Source organism: Trachurus trachurus (genome assembly GCF_905171665.1).
Source record: "Trachurus trachurus genome assembly, chromosome: 10".
NCBI lineage: Eukaryota > Metazoa > Chordata > Actinopteri > Carangiformes > Carangidae > Trachurus > Trachurus trachurus.
Window position 1 is genome coordinate 12,836,486 of NC_139894.1, and position 8,351 is coordinate 12,844,836.

Consider the following 8,351-nt stretch of genomic DNA (forward strand, 5'->3'; position numbering starts at 1 on the left):
TTGAAGCACCTGAAGCTGACGGCCGTTCATTGGCACCTGAAGTTGACGGCCGTTCATTGCTCCGACTGGTCACTGGCTGTTGTGGGCTGGCAGTGGGCAGTGGGCTTGCCACTGATGCAGGTTGTTGGGGGCTAGGGGCCCTTCTTGGTGTTATATTGAAGTCTGGCCGTTGAATTTTTGGGGCTGCTGGCAGTGATGATTTTTGTACAGTTGAGTCGCTGTCACTATCGCTTTGAAAGCGAATTTTTGGTCTTGTGTGTGCATATAGGGGATTGAGATGGGAAGAGGAAGAAATTGAAAGTATAAAGCATTTGTCATTGGTAAGTTGTTGCACTGAACTTGTATTGCTTAAGATATAGCACACATCAGACTACTTAGCCCTATTACTTTTGTTAGCATGGGCAGGAGAATGTGCCTGCCATAACCATTGACTAGGCATGAGTAAAAAACGATATGAGGAGGAAGATAACTGCATCTGATGATAGACATTAATCTCAGACCACTACATCAAACTCTGAACAATAGGGAGACCGGTGTAAATTGAGTTCCTTCTCATATTCAGGATTACTACATTAAGACAATTGTAGTCACTGCAAACTGATGCAACTGTATACATTTCAGGGTGTTGTACATCCCTACAAACAAACCTGTGTAACCTGTAACTTGAGTGTAACATTGTAGATAATATAGCCTGTCCAAAAAAAGTGGTCTGGTGGCACAACTTACCCCACGTATGGGATAAGTTGAGCATAGGAGCAGGGTATGTTGAGCCACCCCCCTCCTTCCCCCTTCATCCATCTCCCACCCCCCACTTTTCTCAATATTCCACCTGTCCAGGTTGCAGGTGAACACAAAACAGGGACCTGTTGCTGAGTTACCAACTCACTGAGATTTGGGTAATTTTGACATTACTTCGCATGGAAGAATCCATCCTCTTTCTCTTTGAAAGTAAAGTTTGGCTTACCATGAACAACTTTTCCTGTTTTCAGGTACATACTGTAATCATAAACATCCAGAATCTTGATGTAATAAGACATAAACAGCTTCCACTACATGGTACCGGCTCGACTCGACACGGCCTTTTCGTGTTTCCATTACGTAAAAGTACCTGGAATCTGGTACCCGGTACTATTTTTTTAGTACCTGCCATGAGAGGCCAGGTGAAGGCAGAGAGCCTCCGCTCTCACTCGTAACAAGTCACAAGTCATGTAGTTAACTATCAAATTACTCCGGAGCTTTTTAACCCATAAGAACCCAGACCCATTTATCCTAAGGTAAAATGTGGCATAACCACAGGGAAAATCCTGCTTAGTTTCATTTTATTTTGTTAAGCGCCGCCCGTTGCTATGATGACCGGCTACTCTAAAGGCGGTACTATCCTGTAATGGAAACGCTCTCTGGAATAGTACCTGGTACCAGAGCCGAGTCGAGTTGAGTCGAGCCGGTACCATGTAGTGGAAATATGGCTTAAGTGTATAGGGCAGGTGGCTCAACTCATCCCACACCTACGTTATGGACTTTATTCTTCCCCACAGCTAAAATGGTGCATTTTCACACAGGTTTACTACCTCATATTGTAGCTCATAGATACCACAACTCATGTATAAAACAAATTTATAATGATGTCTTTAGGTCTAAACACAACTTTCATAACACTTGATGATTGACTGAATTCACTCTCAAGAGTGAAAAATGTTTTTTTTTTCAAATTTTTGGACATAGAGTAAATGTCAAACCACTTTTATATGGTTCTTGCCTTCACATACTCCATGAAATTATGCCTTTATCCTGAATTTTTGGTCACATGTAAAAAAAATTTTATCCTAGCAACAATGGGTGGCTCAACTTGTCCCTATGCTCAACTTACCCTGGTCTCCCCTATTGAGTGATTTTTCTACAACATAATGTGAATGAATAAAGAGATTCAGTTTTCAGAGCTAAATGTTATACTCCAGCCTCAAAACATGGCATACTGTGTAGTAGGTGTTTACAGCTCCAGTGTTTGCACCTTGAGCGTCATCAATATCATATAAGTAATGATATTATTATATCAATGTATGTATAACAATGTATGAATTTATATAAATTGCATCAGCTAAAGATTTACTTTCTAAACTGAACTGAAGTAGAATTAACTCTAAGTGAGGTGGTAGTTACTGACAGCGGATAATGTAGTAATAATTCTTAATGTCTCATAAATATAGTACTGTAGTGGCTTTGAATGCTTACAGTCTTTTTCGCTTTCTCTTTGGTATGTCATCATCTTCTTCTGCTGTCTGTAGGTCAGTGTGGGTTTCTGCCAAGGGAAGTTTGAGGCGGGCAGTTGTGTAGTTTGCTGTAAATAAAGAAATTCAGACATCATAATTAATAGAGTGTATATGTTTTTAAATGACTGAATTCAGGTAAATATGTGGTGATGTGTATACCTGCTTTATATAAAATCTTAACTCCGAATTCTTCCCACGACGATCCCGGCTGCTCTGCATTTTTTACAGCCTTTACCAGTTCTTCAGGCTTGTAGTAAGACGGCCACTGACAAACGTCATCAGCCACCCAAGCTGCTGGCACCACCTCAACCTCTTGGGTCTCGTAAAATTCCACAATGTAAAACATTGCCTAGAAAAGGAAGGGGGTACAACAACACAAAGTTAGTTTTATAAACATAAACACTAACATTTAACTCTAGACAAATTCATGCACATTCCCAACGGAATAATTACTTTAAATATGGTCTACACACTTACACACAGATGGGTGAAGGCCGGTTGAACTGTCACCACTGTAACTTGCTGCTGAGCTGCACATAAAGTATACGAAGAATAAATTAAACTGAAAATGAAAATAAAAACAGATGCTGTGTGCGGCTAAGGTAGAATCAATCTGCATGGAGAAGAGGCACAACAACAAACCCCTCCTCCAAAGGTAAGCGAACACACTTCTGTATAGTGTCCAACCTCAAGCACATGAGGTGTGATGAGAGATCTGACACAAAAAAAATTCCCAAATTTGAAGAGTTAATGGGATAGTCAAAAAAGCTTGTTTTCTTTCTGTATTCTTTGCAAACCAGGTATTCCAGACCGTCAAAAACAACTATATTCTGGACCAGAAGTATCTTGCCATTCATTTTAATGCATCTGTCCCTCTCTGATGAATTAATGACAAATGTATCCATTTCCAGTTCTTTAAACTGGGAGACAGTTCCCACAAAGCCTTCTGGGACAGGTCCATCTGAATGCAACATTTTGAGATTTTTGCCAGTTTTCAGAGTTTCCTCTGGTAAACTTGTTGAGTCAAGTTCTGAAATCCTGCGTATCACTTGTTGCAGTGGTGAACTAGGCTTTCTAACCATGCCTTTAATGTTTTTTAAATAGTTCTCAAAAGGAAATCCAGATATTAGGTCCAAGTTCCCATGTACCCTTACATCTTCACTGAGGTGAATCAAGCCATGTATGTTGTACACTACAAATTCCTGACCATAGAGTTGCCCAAAATGTTTAACAAATGATCTGAGGAATGTGTTTGCAAAGTCATTTAGCATCAAACAATAGGTTGGACTCGCCAGAATGTAAATGCTCACAGATAAGAGCATAAAGTTTTGATACACCTCAGGAGCCAGAACATCTTTCAAAACAACTGGGCCAGTGTAAAGCAAGAACTGCCTAAGTTCTGTTGCCTTCCATCTTAATCTTTCATCAAGCCCCCTTGGTCTTCGGGCAAATTCGGAGGGTATGTACATTCTGAGAGCAATTAACTTTGCAGAAATCAGAGAGACTTGCCTGGATGAAATGCGGGATTTTAACTTCCCACATGTGCCAATCCATAAATTAAGTAGACGACGCACCACACCTAAGCAAACTAAATGCATATAGTCGTGTGGGAAGCCACTGACCATAGGAACAGATGTTTCACAAAATGGCGAAGGTTTTATGTGGTGGTCCTCATCCTCTGCTTTTGAAAAAGATTCATCTGTCCTCACTCTGGCATTTGTCTCTGGGAATGTCATGCGGTTATTAACATATACGCCTGACTGTACACATTTGTCACAGCCACTGTAGCCATTGTGTGATTTAATACCTTTAACAAAGGCCCTTGCAGGAGCATCACAAATTACTGAGCACACAGTGAGGAAAAAGGTTTTACCATTAACAACAAATCCATTGCTCAGGGATCTCAGTTCACAAACCAGATCTCTTAGATATTCTGATAAAGACTGAGGCTTTGAGTTGCCACAGAAAATGGCAACTGGGACAGGTTTCCGACTAAACCCTTGCAGAATTCCCAAGATTGGCCAAAACTGAACAGCTGAACTTTTAAAAATTGGTAGACCGTCGATATTTAACTGCAATTTAAAGTTGTGCCTGTCTGGAACAATAAATGCAAGTCTCTGAAATATTTTAGTGAACATATTCTGTATCCCAAAATAATGGAATGAGCCACCTGCCAAGGAACTAACAGCATGGCAAATCTGTGTCTTTAACAATGTTCTGGCATCTTTGGGCAATGAAGGATGATGAACTTTCAGAATAGACAAGAGGGCAGACAAAGCAATCAGTGAAATCCCAAATTGTGTGCTCCAGTCTCTCAAACAACTTGCTAAATCCCTTGTGTCATGAACATCATTTCTGTCATCATCATCATCACAACTTAATCCACCATCTCCACTGTCTATATCAAAGTTTGGTGGTGAATCAGCGATTGCTTCTGAGGTTGAAGCAATCGCTTCATCCTGAAAACTGCACTCCTCTTCAGTCTCAACCTCAAGCTCAAGCTCATGCTTGTCATTTAAAGAGTCAAAGAACTGGTTAACTCTTTTGACAGCTCTTTTCCTTAAATTACTGCGTGTGGTATTCCACTGTTCTTTATCCATGGCATTACAATCACTAACCTATTTGGTGTTTGAAAACTTGTGCAGCTCAGCAGCAGAATGTTACTCTGAAAGAGAAAAAAAGAAACAAGTATTAGGCTATACATTGATACATCATATAGTAGCCTATATCAGTACATTTATTTATTTATTTGTTTGTTTATTTGACAGGGACAGTGCAAAGGTAAACAACATGAGGGCAAGGCGGGCATTTGTAAAAAAAAAAAAAATAATAATAATAATAATAATAATAATAATCTGTATTTCACCAGAGCTTACCTTTAATGAGTTCAATAATCTGTATTTCCACCAGCAAATTTCTGTAACAACAATAAGCACACTTAGCCTAGCCTACTGTAAAAAATCATCATGACAGTATAATACACTGTAATTAAAAATGCATTAATGTAGCACAAGTAAATGGGTATTTTTCCTTCACAAAAATGAATTCATACAAACAAACAAAAGACACATTCACATTTCATTTTAGACAAATAAAAAACATGTATTTTTATTCCTGGGCATGTAGAGTTAGAGTTGCCAAACCAAGGAAATTGCCATACAGGTAAGGTAAAAATAAATAAATAAAGGTAAGATATTAAATATTACCAGCCAAAATATGTTTACACTGGCCATTGAACTGCTCACACCACATTGTTTTAGAGGAACATGTGAGTTCAAACAGTGCATAATAGTACATAAACTGAATAATTTAACCATTTCAATGTTTTTCCATATTCCATGTAAACTATTTTCTTGTCTGTATGTAGTGTTTCACACAGGTTTGCAAGGAGACTGGCGGTAGCGGATCGTTCCGCTTTTACCATGCACTGCTGTTGTGTACGTGCGTGTGTGTACACGTGTGTGCGTGTACGCGGAGATGAATGAACGGAACGATATTGCATTGATACAAAAAAAAAAAAAAAGCAGAATCAATTTGTGGCGCTTGGTCTTGGTTCTGTGGCGCTGCGCCAGGTCTATGAATGGGAAACACCTAGGCCACGTCTGCCTGGTCACATTAAACTTGTATAAAAACTGAATGTTAACTAGCTAACATTTTTTGCAGCACTGGCAACCCGACAAAACAATGTTTAGTTCCAACAATAAGAGCTAAATGTTTCCCACAGAAATTCATTCATTTATGTTTCGTTCAGGGACTCACCTCACAGTGACTTCTGTTCTCTCCTGGATCTCCGGGGTTCGCGCACTTTCTTCTCCCTTGCTACCTTTCGTCAATACGAATATGATGCATTCAAAGAGACTCGTAATTTGGAAAACTCCAACTTGAAACGGAAAAAAACATAACGGAAAGTAGAGTTTGAATAAAGATACGATCCTTGCAGACTTAATAACGTTGACTTAATAAAAATTAAAAAAAAAAAATGTCACTGTGGGTGATATGTTCAGGTAAATGTAGGTCAATACATTTTGTCGACCTGCCAGTCATTTTCTATGTGACACAGAGAGCAGGTGGGAGCGCTTTCTGTTCACAAATGAACTGTCACTCTTGGCCTAGGCTATGCTCTTATTGGTACACTCTGTCAAGGAATGTACAGTATGTTGTGCATTTAATGAATTGAATTTATTAATTTAAAACAGGGACAATGCACAAAAAAACATTCATCTTGTAAGACAAGAAGAGATGCTTTGAGCCAGGTTATAGCAACAATTGCTCAAGTTCTGTCTGTAGTCCCTGGGCAGGTAAAGGTAAAGCAGATAGGTAGCGTACAGTAATAAAATGATTGAAATATGAGTGACATGATGACCATAATATTTTAAAAATAGACAGAATACACTAGTAAAAGCAGGGAACAAGAGCACCAAATATATATATATATATATTATAAATTAACTTTCATCAACAAACAACAAATTCATCACAGTCAGCAGATTATTTGTACTGACAGATAATATTGCACTAAGAGAAGAAAAAGTTAAACTTGACTATGCCTACTAATTCCTGCTGGTATGAGTGTCAGACGGATCTCTCTAACAACTCTCAGAATTCACCATCCACTTGTTGTGAACACACTTGAGGCAGTTCAGGCCTAAAAGTCTTCAGTCCTCTCACTGCTTCCATAGCAAGCTACAGCAAAGAAGCTGGACGGGGGCTCCATTATGGCGAGCTTCTTCCAGAATGAGTGAAGGAGCAATATTGCAGGTCGTTCCTGCTGCAACGTTGTCAATCATGCCCATCATGGAACATTTCCACTGAAAAAGGAATATCTAGCTACTTATCTTATCTATTACCTTATGTTTAGGTTTAGGTTTATTTATTTAGCACAAAAATGCATTAAAACAGAGTGCAAGGAGGGAACAAAGTCATCATGGACTTGTACAAAGTTCCACCCCTATCAAGTTGACAACAACAGATGATCTGGACAAAAGAAGCACAAAGAATTAATAGCAGCGGGAGTTACAAATAGGAGCAACAAATTGTCATGGAGTTGTTTCCTGTTTTATTTTGAAGCTTCTGTCTTGTCTTCCTGTGTTCTCCCGCCTGTTTGATTACCCATTGTGTTTCACCTGTCCTGATTGCACCTCTTCCCTTGTGTATTTAACCTGTCTCCCTTTGTCCTTGTCGGATCGTCTGTGTTCATCCCCTGCATTATCCCCCGTGTTCCATGCCTGCCCATCCTGCATCCTTTTGTGTTTTCTTGTGAGTTCAAGTCTTGGTTAGTACTTTGTTGTTTTTCTGTTGGATTCGTTGTTTTTCCCCTGTCCGAGACTCGTTGACTCTTTTTACTTTATTTCTGTTGGACTTTGATTATCTGTTTTTTTTTGTTTTTTTTTTACCTCTTTCTAAAATAATAAACTGCTCCATAGTCTGCATTTGGGTCATGTTATCCCCCATACCCTGAATAGTGGACAGCAGAGAAGCAAACTAACTTAACTTGTCTTGTCTTTTCTTGTGCTGGCACATTTGTACTTCACAAAGTATGGAGTTACTGAACCATATGTGGGCCACTTTAGGCTCACATCCAGATTAGTCGATGCTTACTTGCCATATTTCGGCCAAAAGTGGCCCAATTGTGTTTCAACAAAGGTGGGCCATGTGTGCGGAACCATATGTGGGCCACTTTAGGCTCACACCCAGATTAGTCGATGCTTACTTGCCGTCTTTCGGCCAAAAATGGCCCAATTGTGTTTCAGCAAAGGTGGGCCACGTGCGTTTTCTCATATGTGGGCCACTTTAGGCTCACATCCAGATTAGTCGATGCTTACTTGCCGTCTTTCGGCCAAAAATGGCCCAATTGTGCTTCAGCAAAGGTGGGCCACGTGTACTGAACCATATGTGGGCCACTTAAGGCTCACATCCAGATTAGTCGATGCTAATTTGCCGTCTTTCAGCCAAAACTGGCCCAATTGTGTTTCAGCGAAGGTGGGCCACGTGAGTTTTCTCATATGTGGGCCACATTAGGCTCACATCCAGATTAGTCGATGCTAATGTGCCGTCTTTTGGCCATAAATGGCCCAAATGTGTTTA